The sequence below is a fragment of the Vitis vinifera genome, chromosome 18 (genome assembly GCF_030704535.1).
Source record: "Vitis vinifera cultivar Pinot Noir 40024 chromosome 18, ASM3070453v1".
Taxonomy (NCBI): Eukaryota; Viridiplantae; Streptophyta; class Magnoliopsida; order Vitales; family Vitaceae; genus Vitis; species Vitis vinifera.
In genome coordinates this window covers 25,347,755-25,360,175 of record NC_081822.1, presented here as the reverse complement: position 1 = coordinate 25,360,175, position 12,421 = coordinate 25,347,755, and the positions used below count along the sequence as shown (strand labels likewise).

General features: G+C 31.0%; 1 pseudogene; it reads left to right on the top strand.

The window, feature by feature from the left end:
* Positions 1 to 294: 294 nt before the first annotated feature.
* LOC104882690 (flavonol 3-sulfotransferase-like) lies at positions 295 to 11,659 on the top strand (annotated as a pseudogene).
* The last annotated feature ends 762 nt before the right edge of the window (positions 11,660 to 12,421 follow it).

Sequence of the window (12,421 nt, the reverse complement as noted above, 5' to 3'; positions counted from 1 at the left end):
GTTATTTAAAAGGTAACATAGGTGGGCCAAGATGCCTAAGTGGACCTAGCAAACTAAAGTGGGCCTAGATGCGCCTAAATGAGCTTAGGTGAGTCTAAGTGGGTTAAAGTGGACCTAAGTGAGCTTAGGTGAATCTAAGTGGGTCAAGGTGGACCTAAATGGGTCAAGGTGAACCTAAGTGGGCTAGGTGTACCTAAGTGGGCCTAGGGTGAGACTAGGTGGGCTTAACTAAGTCTAACCTGAAGTGCACTTAAGTGAAGCCTAATCTAAACTTGAAGGGCAGCCAAGGTCATAATGTGGAGCTGGGTAAACCCCTCAACTAAAGTCTCCGAGGTGGCTCAAGAAAGGTAAGTAACGTGAGTAGCTATGGGCTACCAAGAGATTACTGTAAAGTATTGGTAATGGACTTTAAAACATGTGCTAAAGGGACAAAATTGAGGGTCTACAAGCTGGTGTAAACACCCTTGTATAGTGGGACAACTTCCATACACTACCTAGTGAAAGTGTGTCCATACACATGTTCTTAAAAACTACAAAATACATCCAACCCTCTATCAATTTTAAATTTCAATTATACAAACAAAAGCCTTCTAGAAGTGGTAGAATCTAAGGCTAGAGAGGAAGAGTTACAACAATAAAAGGTTGTTATATCATACATAAAGAAGTGACTCCATAGTTTTGGAAAAGCAAGTCTTGAAAAACCCGAGTCTTGGTCCAAGGATTAGGTTACCTATTGGGAAGGTACCTCTAAGAGGTAGCACCCCTCTAAGTCCTAAAGAGGTCTCTAATGACTAAGTCAAGGGAAAAGTTGTAATTAATCAATTGATTGAAGGTACCTAGGTAGGCTAAGGTAATTTCAAAACTATCATGCCAAAAAAGAGATCAAATCATAATCACAAAGGAAGGTTAGGATGTGTACTGGATTGCCTCTCAAGCGCTATCATAAGACATTAAAGTTAGCACAAAAATATAGTACACAACATGTATTTAATCAAAGAAAATCGAACAGACATCTAGGCACCTAAGGATGGAATCAAACATGGATAAAGCTCACGACAACATGCATGTTCATAAAATTCCGAAAAGTAAGTGATAGAGAGCGTACCTGGATAGCATGCATAATTTATAAGATTCCTCCAAAAATTCTAGAGTGGTTAGGACAAGTATAAATTATATAACATTTTTATTATGTCTAATATACAATATCAAAGCCAAAATTGAGCCAATGTAAGTCAAATTACTCCAAAAATAATAACAATTTCAAGCAAAGTACAAGATCATCATCATGCAATTAGAAAAGGGAGCATCACAAAACAATTTCTAAAAAATGTCTTAGAGTGGAATTTAATTACAAAAAATTTCAGGAAACAACTCCCACACATCTAGAACAAGATACCAAAATCCAAATACTCATTCAAATGAGAGATTGCAGCAAAGACACCTAAAGGTTCTACAAAGTACAAATTAGATAAAAAAAATGGCATGCATAAAATATTTTTTTTTAAATAATAAAAGATCACATAAAATCGTACACACATTGTTCAAAGTATCTATATCACATAAAAAATGAATCCAGGGTTGGGTAGTACTTAAAAATAATTTTAAAACACTCCAGCTAATTAGATGTCCAGATTCTATCTTGTACAGTAGGTACAATCTTGAAAAATCATATCTCCTTCAAAAAGGAATATTTTTTAATATTTTATATGTCTAAAATCAGTTTTAAGAAGTCTAGAATTAAGAAAAAATATCTAATCAAATTCACAAAGTCATTTGTTATTTTATTTTTACAAAAATATTTCGGGTGTCCATAATTGGATGAAAAGAGAGTCCTCCTAAAAACTCATTTATATCTTCTATTCCAGAATTGCTTTCTTAATCAAACAAAATTTTAAATTCAAGTTCAAGAAGTAAGGAAAATCATACAAGTTTTGGAAATTTTTTAAAAATATTCTAAATTGCTTAAATGAATTTTAAATCTAAAGGGTCAGTGGTTGAGTGAAAACTGACAGTAAGGAAGAGTTTTGAAAAAATTTCTTATGTAGGGGTTCCATCAAGTCCCCATTCAATTTATGTAAGTTTTACCTGTGTATCCCCATTATTTTGGGAGCACAAGTCCAAACCTATGTGAATAAAAACCAAATTTTTGAAAAAACAACGAAGGAGAAATGCAACTTAAATGAAATGAGTTGCATAATTTTAATAAAAAGTGTGTTCTTTGCCTAAAGCTAGAATGAATGTTTTCTAAAACCTTTTATTGGTGATTTAAATGCTTTTGAAAGTGACTTTAAGGGAAGTAAAAAAAAAGGACCCAATGATTTGTTAAATCCCAATCAATAGAGACAAAATAGAGATTTTTGATTTCTAACTTAAAAGGGTTTTGAAAATAAGAGAAAAGCTAAATTGGATCCCCTTTTTTACTACCTTTCATTTGGGATCAAGGAGCCAAACTTATGATGGAAAAATTCATTTTTGAAAAAAGAAAGTTTGACTCAACTCAAAATATCAATTTAACAAAAAACATTTTCTAAAAGAAAGTTCAAATTCAAGAATTCCCTAAGGTGCCTATAAAATAAGTATCGAAGATAACTAACAATTCAATCAAATATAACATCCCATATATCGCTCAATGAATTTTTTTTAAGAGGTATCTACCATGTGAATTTAATCAAACTAAAACTCAGAAAATTTTTAAGAGTCATATAGCATGTGAATTTAAACAAATGGATACTTAATAAGTTTTTTTTTAAAAGGCATCAAACATGTAAACTTAAAGAAACTAATACTCAATGAAAATTTTAGAACTCAAACTCAAACTAACCTCACTATTTATCAAAAACTAAAATCCAAATTAGCATCAACAATTATTCGAAAACTAAAGTCCATTATTCATCAAAACCAATACAACAAACTACATCCGTACTTATCGAAACTAAAACCTAATCATCAGCATACAATGAATACATCCATACTTATCAAAACTAAAATCCAAACTAATTAGAATGGATGAAAACATGTTTATAAAATAAAAACTTTAGCACAAAAACAATTTTACTAATGGATTGAAATAACAAGAAATAAAAAATCTAAACCAAATGGATAAATTTAAACTAAAATAAAACGAGTTTAAGAATATGAACTTACCTTTCAGATCAATGCATGGGGGCTGCTTCGAAGTCCAAAGGCGCAGGCTATTTTCTCTTAAAAATTGTAGCCCGTGTGGAGATCCATTTATGCATGCAGGTTGTCTTCATTGTGGACTGTGCATCACCTCAATGTAAACGTACTCATGAAGAGAATTTGTGGCATCCATTTATTTATAGGCATGTGATTGTTAATGGAAAGTGGAGATCCCTCATCTTGGTGCGCTGGCCATTTTTCTCTATGAAAGTAGACTGCTCCTTCAATCCATGCGTGCTTGTATTGATTTTATATACCAGCCCCTTTCCACTTCTATGTGGTTGTATGAATCCTCATCAAAGGTGGACTATGCATCTTTCTCTTGTGGACATGGCAGCTGATTCCTTTTTTTCTTCCTCCAAAGCAGCGTAATCTCCCCATTTTCGAATGGGTGCGCGGATTGTGACAATGTGGCAATGTCTCCAAGATGTACGTATGTGGTCATTCAAAGATGTAGCCACTACTTTAATTCTTTAATGGTGCAACCTATCTTTCATCTTATGACGCATCATGTGGAGATATTCTGTGGTGATACTGGTTGTTTCCCCTCAAAGTTGCAGCCCACTTGGAGATGCGTTGGACTTTGCGGCCGCCATATGCTGAGAGGTAGTCCGCTTTTTCTTTGAGAAAATCTGGGCATCGTCCCCTCTATATCCTAAGTGGTGCATGCCCCCTTTTAAAATTCTGGTAGTGGTACCCTTGAGGATGGCAACCCCCTTTAGATCAGTGTCATCCTAAAGATCCCCAAAAGGTGCAGATCATGTCCCGATCTCTCCCATGAATGCATGGTGACTTTCTTTTACTAATCGTGCCTCCTGCTCTAGAAGAATCAAGCATTTTCCCTTTTGCATGAGTGGCAGTCGTCCCAAGAAATCTGCAGGCTCAATGATGCGTGATGTTCTCCCAATGCATCTAGTCCACATATCAACCAAGATGCAACCTTCCAAAATCCCCATTAATCTTCTTTTCATATGCTCTGGGATGTGCTTCCTTAGAGAATTTTCTAAGATGCAACTGTGAGTAACCCGACCTCCTTCTTCAATATGGCAACGTGTTATTATTATCATTTCTTTTGGAAACTTGTATTTTGATTTTTATATACAAAGTCCTTTTTCTTTTGTAATGGAAAGTGGTATTTTAATTTTCATGGAAAGTGGTGTTTTATTAGAAAGTGCTATTTTAATTTTCTTGGAAGGTGGTTTTCTATTTTATATACATCACAATTCAAAAAATAAAAAAATAAAAAATACAAAATATTAACAAACTTTAAAATAATAATAATAATAATAATAACTTATCAAATTGGCATAAAAATATATATATATATTAAAACACCTTTAAAAAAAATTAACTTACCAAAAATATATTAAAATCACTTTAAAAATAAAAAATAAAAAATAACTTACTAAAAATTTATTTATGTACATATTAGTAAAAACATTTAATAGTAATAATAATAATAATAATAATCATAAAAAGAGATAAGATAATTGATCACATGCAATTTTCTGAAAACAAATAAATAGATAAAAGTAAACAAATAGCTAAATAGATAATAATAAATAAATAAATAAATAGATAAATAAATAAGAAATCAAGCACATGCAAGTGTTAAAAATGCAAGTCATGCGAACTATGTAAGCCATATAATTCAGGCAAAGAATGCCTACAAGGCGACCCAAGTGTACTTAAGGTGGGCCTAGGTGGGCTAAGTGTGCCTAGGTGAATCTAAGTGGGCCAAGTGTGCCTAAGTGGGCTTAAGTGACCTAAAGGCTATTTTAAAAACGAAAGAAAAGCTTAAGTCTAAATTGGGGCTACTAAGAGTCACAATGGGGGTTAGATAAATCCCTCAACCAAAGTCTCCAAGGTGGCTAAAAAAAGGCAAGTAGTATAAGTAGCAATGGGCCACCAGGGAATTACTATAAAGTACCGAACAAACACCTAATAGGACATGTGTTAGGAGGACAAAATAGAGGATCTACACTAAGAATGCATTATAATATGCAGTGTGTGAGAGAGGGCTACAGAGTTCATAGGTAACCTGCAACCAATGTATACTCCTTCTTTAACAATTTTTTACTTCATTTTACGACTGAATGAAGGTACTTGATGGTGACTATTATTATTGTTATTAATAATAGTAATTAAATACGTGAAATATACTATGATCCATCCTCCATACTCAACCGTTGCTTTGGTTGAGTGGTTAAGGCATGTGCTTGCTAAGTAGATGGGGTTTCCTGTGAGAATTCAAATATCTCAAGCGACATCCATATCCCTTTCTCTATTCTTATTTCTATTTTTTTTCTTTAATTTTTTTTAAATGTCTAATTATTGCCTAGTCTTAAGGCTTTTAACTCCCTTTTTTGCTTCATGAAAAATCCATAAATGTCCAATTATTGCCTAGTGTTAACTCTCATTTTGGATCATAAATTCATTTACTTCAACTCATAGTCATATCCAAGTGGGTGAATCCATCTACTCTACATTATGACTTAACAATCTTCTTAGATATTATCTAATCAAATAACCATTTTCAATTAAACAAACTTTCTAGTTAGACGCACTTTTTAGTTAATTAGTCTTTTGAATAAAAGATATTGTACTAAAAAATAAATTAATTGTCATTTAGAATGTGAAAATCTCTTTAAGTCATAAAAAACACTTTTCAAAAGATAAGAAATATTTTTTGCTGGCATATTATGTTATCCTAAAGATAAATAAAGGTTTAAATTATCTAAATAATTATGAAACTATCTTTATTTTACCTTACCTTTTAACATAATCAAATGTATGTGGTATAGTTATCTCTTTTTAATTGCCAAGCAACATACATTTTACTAACAAAATGATGAAGATTAATTGTAAGGGTGAAAACAATAAGAGAACAACCATTGAAAGAAAGTATTATAATAATCTCATTGTCAAGTTCCCATCACACTTCCAATTAATTAGTAACAACCTCATCCCTCTATATTCAGTTTCGTAATCTAGATTGTTGAAGCTAACAAAATTAATTATTTAGGGATTTGAAGGAACAAAGAAGAAATGGGATACCATGATTTTTAGGTAACCATAGGTCAGTAGAACCACTTGTAGCTAGAAATTGTTATTATTATTTTCTTAAATTTGATATATCTGCTTTTATATTAAAAAACTTAAAAAAAAAAACTTCATAATTATGGAAACTTACAATTGACTTTACTATTGTAACATTGGTGCAAAAAATAAAAGATTTAAAGTAGACAAAACAACATGGAATAAAATAGAGCAAATGTTTATGGAACTTTAATTTGAATTAATATTATAGACACGGTCAAAATAAAATTAATTCTAATTACCATATTTTATTACATGCTTAAAGAAGAATACATCATGCAATCATTTGGTTTTTGTTAGATTTTCCTAAATGGGTTTAGAAATCTAGCCAATAATATTCTGGGATTTCCCTTGATTTAGTTTTCCTTTTTGATTGCTATTAACAACAATAAATTATGGCATTGACTCTATGATGGGTAGAGTGATTATAAATATAACCTTCGTGATTAGGTCCCTAAACCTCCAATCTCTATACAAAAAAAAAAAAAAAAAACTCTTTATAATTATGGAAACTTACTATTGACTTTACTATTGTAACATTTAGTGCATAAATAAAAGAATTAAAGTAGAAACACCATGAGGAATAAAATAGAGCAAATGATGATAAAACTTTAGTTTGAATTAATATTATAGACACGATAAAAACAAAATTAATTCTAATTACAATATTTTCTTTCATACTGAATGAGCAATACATCATGCAATCATCTAGTTTTAGATTATGTAATGACTTTTAGATGTGACTCTGAGACCAGCTTGTTTAAGACACTGGATGATAAGGCATCCTTGAGAACCTAGTACCAACCTTTATCAGATAGAAGTTGATTCCTCATACTATTCACCCACAAAACTTTTGTGGCAACAACTCTTTTTACTCATTCAAGAGCTTATATTAGGACTTTCCTTCCATTTTCAAATTTAACTCAACAACCTTAGGATGCAATGTAATGTGTAGTGTGTGAGAGAGGGGTACAGAGCTCATAGGTAACCTACAATTGGAGTATACTCCTTATTTAACATTTTTTACTTCATTCTATAACTTAATAGGGGTCTCCAATGAATAATCGAAATTCAGGTTATTTAGGCAATTCTATGGTGAAAAATTGATCTTTGATCAAAATGGTTTAAATGTTTCAACTAAAATTAAACCAAGCTACAAAAATTGAGTCCTAAAATGGGGAAAGAAAAGACTATGGCAATGGGAGTTGGAATGAAATTACACGTCTTTGGAGTTTTTTAAATGCGCATTTTATAGGTCTGCCATTTTAATGTTGATCATTGAAAAATTTGCACACCTTCTAAATGTGATTTTTAAGATGGCACATCTTTTAAGATTTAGGGTTAGACACTCTATTTCACCATTGTCTTTCAGAAAGAGATAGAGAACACCTTGACCTTCATCTCTCTAAAGAGAAAAGTTCATCCTTATCTATTGCCAAGATCCAAGGAAGAGTTATCAGGTGGAAAATCACTAAGTCTTCAATATTATATTCTCCATCAACTGGAAATTATTTGGGAACATCCAAATTTAATGTATGATTTTTTCTTGTTATCTTCCCCTTAGAAAAGTTTTAAAGGCGTATATAGTTTTTTGTTTCACTTAGAATCTTAGATATATGCACCCATTAGAGATCAAAGGCTTGGATAGGATTTAATTTTTCAAGGTATTCTAACACATAAACCATAATGCAAAAGTGTGTAGTAAAGTGAAATTAAAAACTCATACTGTTATATTATCTTATGCTTTTAAAAGCTCTATCTTAACATAAGGGTATAAAGAAACAAAAATAAAAGGTGCAAAGGAATAAGACTAAACATACAAAATAATCAGACCAATTTATGGATCAAAATGATTGCTTATTGGGTGTTAGTTGCTATTTTGGGAGTGTTTTTCTATTTTTTTTGAGTGATTTTATTACTTTTGGGTGTCTAAATTTTGGGAGTATAATTTATATCTATCTTTCGCAATTCCTTAATTAGTTCATTTCTTGATTCTCATGAACAATATTTCAATTTTTCTATAAAATTAATAAATAAATTTTATTTTTTAAAATTGTAACATATGATTTTCTAAGTGAAATAATTTTTTTTTTCTTTAGTACAATATTTTATTTCAATAATTTAGTTTTTGATAATATTTTTTTCAATTAAGTAAAAAAAAGTCTTGTTTTTTCTTATCCATTCATTAGGATAAATAAATCTGTATATAAATAAGATTTTTCAAGAATTTGTGTTCTTTATATCAATATTTTGTTTTACTAAATCATTTTTTATTTAACTAAGAAATTAATGATTTAGTCGGAAGGATTCCACTCGCATAAGCATTTTTGAAATTATGTCAATCATTTCATTAAATAATGAGACCAATATAAAGATGAGGAAACCAAGGCACAATTACAAGTAATAGGACCTAGATACAAATTAACCTAACTAGAATACGTACGAATCAGTGGGATCAAGATACAAAGGTACATGACCAATGATAGAAAACAATGTGACCAACTAACGATGTTGTGATTTACCTTTAGGAGCAAAATTACAATTTTAGAATGGATTAACTAATTTTGGGAGAGATTTACTGATTTTTTGAGCATTTATACTACTTTTGGGGGTGGAATTACATTTTGGTTTATATTCAACAATTTCAAAATTTCTTCTTTCATTCATTATCATTGAACAAAATTTCTATTTTCCTATAATATTATTAAATATTTTTATTTTTTCAAATTGTAGCATATGATCATCTACATGGAAAAATTATTTTTCTACTTTTTTTTTCACTTTTTTTTAATACAATAATTTATTTTAGAGATAATATTTTATTTCAATTAACTAAAATATATTCTTACTTTTTATCTATTGTTAATGAATTTATGTATAAATAAATTTTTAAAGATTCCATTTTTTGCTTTCCTACATTAAGTTGGTGTTTTTTTTTTTACTTAATTCTAAATAGAACTTAAAACTAAATAGTACTTAATAGTTTTAAGTATTAGGCTATTTGTTTTTGTAATATTTTATTTTTATTAAGTATTAAAAAGTCTTTTCTATTCCGCTAAAAATTTATAATAAGTTATAAAAAAAAAAAAGTAGAAAAACAAATAATTTAAAATCTAAAAGCAAATTGCTTTCGACAAAAAGTTAAAAAAAAAAACACCCTCTAATTATCATATGCATCGAATTAACTAAACAATTAATGATCATAATAAAGTAATTATTTTTTATCTATTGATCATGCTAAATAATTTTTATAGCAATTGATTATATTATGAAATAAATATTTTTTAATTTTGCTTTTTAATAATAACAAAATATTTTTATACCTATTATACATATCATGAACTAATTATTTTTAACCAATAGTTTGTCAGTGAAAGCAGCTGACACAACTGCCAAACCATGGTGTTAGTAGTTCAAGGGAATATATCATTAGGAGAGATAAGTGAATATTTTACAAATTAAGGATCTAGAAGCTTATTAATGTTTGAAACTTGTGAAGGGCAATGGCCAATACAATCTAAACTCCATATTTTGTCCTTTCAATTTTACATTTAACAAAAGTTTCAGTAATTGAAGGTCCATCCCCATTAAGCTTCATGACATTTCTTCCTCAGAATCTCTATGCTGATATTGCATGAAAAAGTCAACTATCATTTTAAATATCATCATGTTCCTTTCACACGAGAGGAAAGAATTCTTCATGATTGTTATCGCTATCTTTGGTTCTTGGGAAATACTAAGGGAAGAAAAAAATATTGAGGAAATTTTCTCATGTTTAATTTCTTGATAGAAAATACAAAAGAAAATCAAATATAATTTAAATTTATCAAAAATTTATATATTTTTAAATTATTTAATCTTTATATAATAGATGAAATTAAGTAAAATGGATTTGAAAAAATATATAAAAATAATTTGTTAAGTTGAAACTTATTTTTTATTTTCTTTTACTTTTTCTTTTCATCTATTTTTCCTCTCTATTTTCTTTCCCTCATATTTTCTCTTAAATTTTTTAGGAATCAAACATAACCTAAATATTTCATATAGTTAAACTCCCTATTTATATATTTCCCTCATAAACTGCTTAAGGTGAGTGAAAATGAAAAATGAAAATGATAAGAAGGGTATTTGATAAAAATTTCAAACTAATAGGATTTAATTGTATTTAACCAAAATCTCATACCAAATAAAATTAGCCCTATTTTATTTTATTTTATTTTATTTTGAAGATATTTGAATAGGGCAATCTAGGCAAATAGTTTTTCCATTCTGCAAGTAGATCTTTCAATGGACATGAAAGCAGTAGTATTAGGCTTTTTTTAATCAAAGAAAAAATTGGATTAGGTAGTTTAGAAATTGTAAAATAAAATTGAACAATCTCTTGAAGCAACCCTGATAAGATTACTATATAAGAATGGAACCTTTTTGCAAACTTGAGAACAGAAATTTGGAAACCTAAGCCTATATTTTGCTTCCTTCCTGTAATGGAATCCTATTTTCCTTCTGAAAGTAGTCCCAACTTTCCCACTCCCAGCAAATACAAAGAGAAAATATCAACTCTTCCCAAACATCATGGCTAGAGTGTTGATGCAGATTTTTACCACTACCAAGAATTTTGGTGCTCTTTCCTTATTTCTAGAAGGAATCATGAAATCTCTCAACAACACTTTCAGGCCCAACCTGTTGATATAATCCTGAGCAGTGCTCCTGAAACGGGCACCACATGGCTTAAGGTTGCCATTGTGACAGGACACCATTTTGATGGCTCCACCAATTCTTTGCTCACAATTATGCCCCATGAATGTGTTCCCTTGTTGGAAGTGGATTCTGTGCAGGACCCCTTCCACCGGAGCCCAAATCTTTCTCTGCTCGCCACACACATGCCATACACTAGCTTGTCAAATTCCATAATATCTTGACACTGTAAAATTGTGTACCTTCGGAGAGAGCCCAAGGATGCATTTGTCTCTCTGTGGCACTTTATCTGCAAGTTGGCACCTCAAGAAGGTGAACACGTTCCCCTAGAAAAGGCTCCGGACATGTTCTGTAAAGGAATATCAGAATATGGCCCATATTGGGACCATGTTGTAAGGTATTGGAAGGCAAGCCTGGAATGTCCTGAGAGAGTACTGTTCCTGAAATATGAAGGTGTGGTACTGAAAATTACGGACTAGTGTAGTTTTGAGACTTTTGAGCAATTTGAAGGTGAATAAGACTGGAAAACATCGTCCCACCACTCCAGTTGCCGTGAAAAATAGTGTATTTCAGTAAAGGAAACGTGGGAGACTGGAATAATTATCCGGATGAATTGGTGCAGTGTGTGGTCCAGATTACTGAACACAAATTTAGTGGCACTGGCTTGATGTTTCTGCAGCCATGAAAGGTCCGCATAACGATGTGGGTTGATAATTTCCAAGTCTAGAATAATAGTTTGGAGGGACTTGGTCCACCTGAGGTACCACTTATTCGTTTTCTGTACTGTAAGATGCTCGAATTCAAGGTTGTCTTTTTTATGTTTACCTTTTAATGGGTGGCTACGAATAAAGTGTCAAGTCAATGGAGTGAGTCCTTTCTGTTGTTTGGTGACCCTAGAGGATCCAAAATTCTTACATCCCTCTCTCATACACTACTATTAAGGCAGCGGATCCAATATACTCCATCTAGAGAACTTAATGGAACAAATAATGCATGGCACCTTCAACATGTACTGAAAACACTACTTCCTCTTCTTGATTAGCCTTCTTTATCTAAACATAAATATGATTTTCTGTGTTCCATGCCTAAAATAGTTTTTGTAGTCGTATGAATGAGAAAGTGTCCGACCATAAATTAAGATGCATTACTTCAAAGAAGTTTATAAGCAATCGGTAAACAAAGAATCCTCAAATGTATTGTATTGTTTGTGTAATTATTCCACCATGGATCAACCTTTTTGTAGAATTTTCCTCTATTGAAAATTATAGTCAATCTTAATTAATAAAGTTACAAATTGTAATTAGGCGCTATAATAATAGAGACACTACAAGAAGGCGGGTTTATGGTGAGGGCCACCAACTGCAGCTAAAGGGAAGACTTAGTGCGACTATAAGATATGATTGTAGACAAAATAGAACGCAACAAGGTGTAACCATAAGAGGCACAG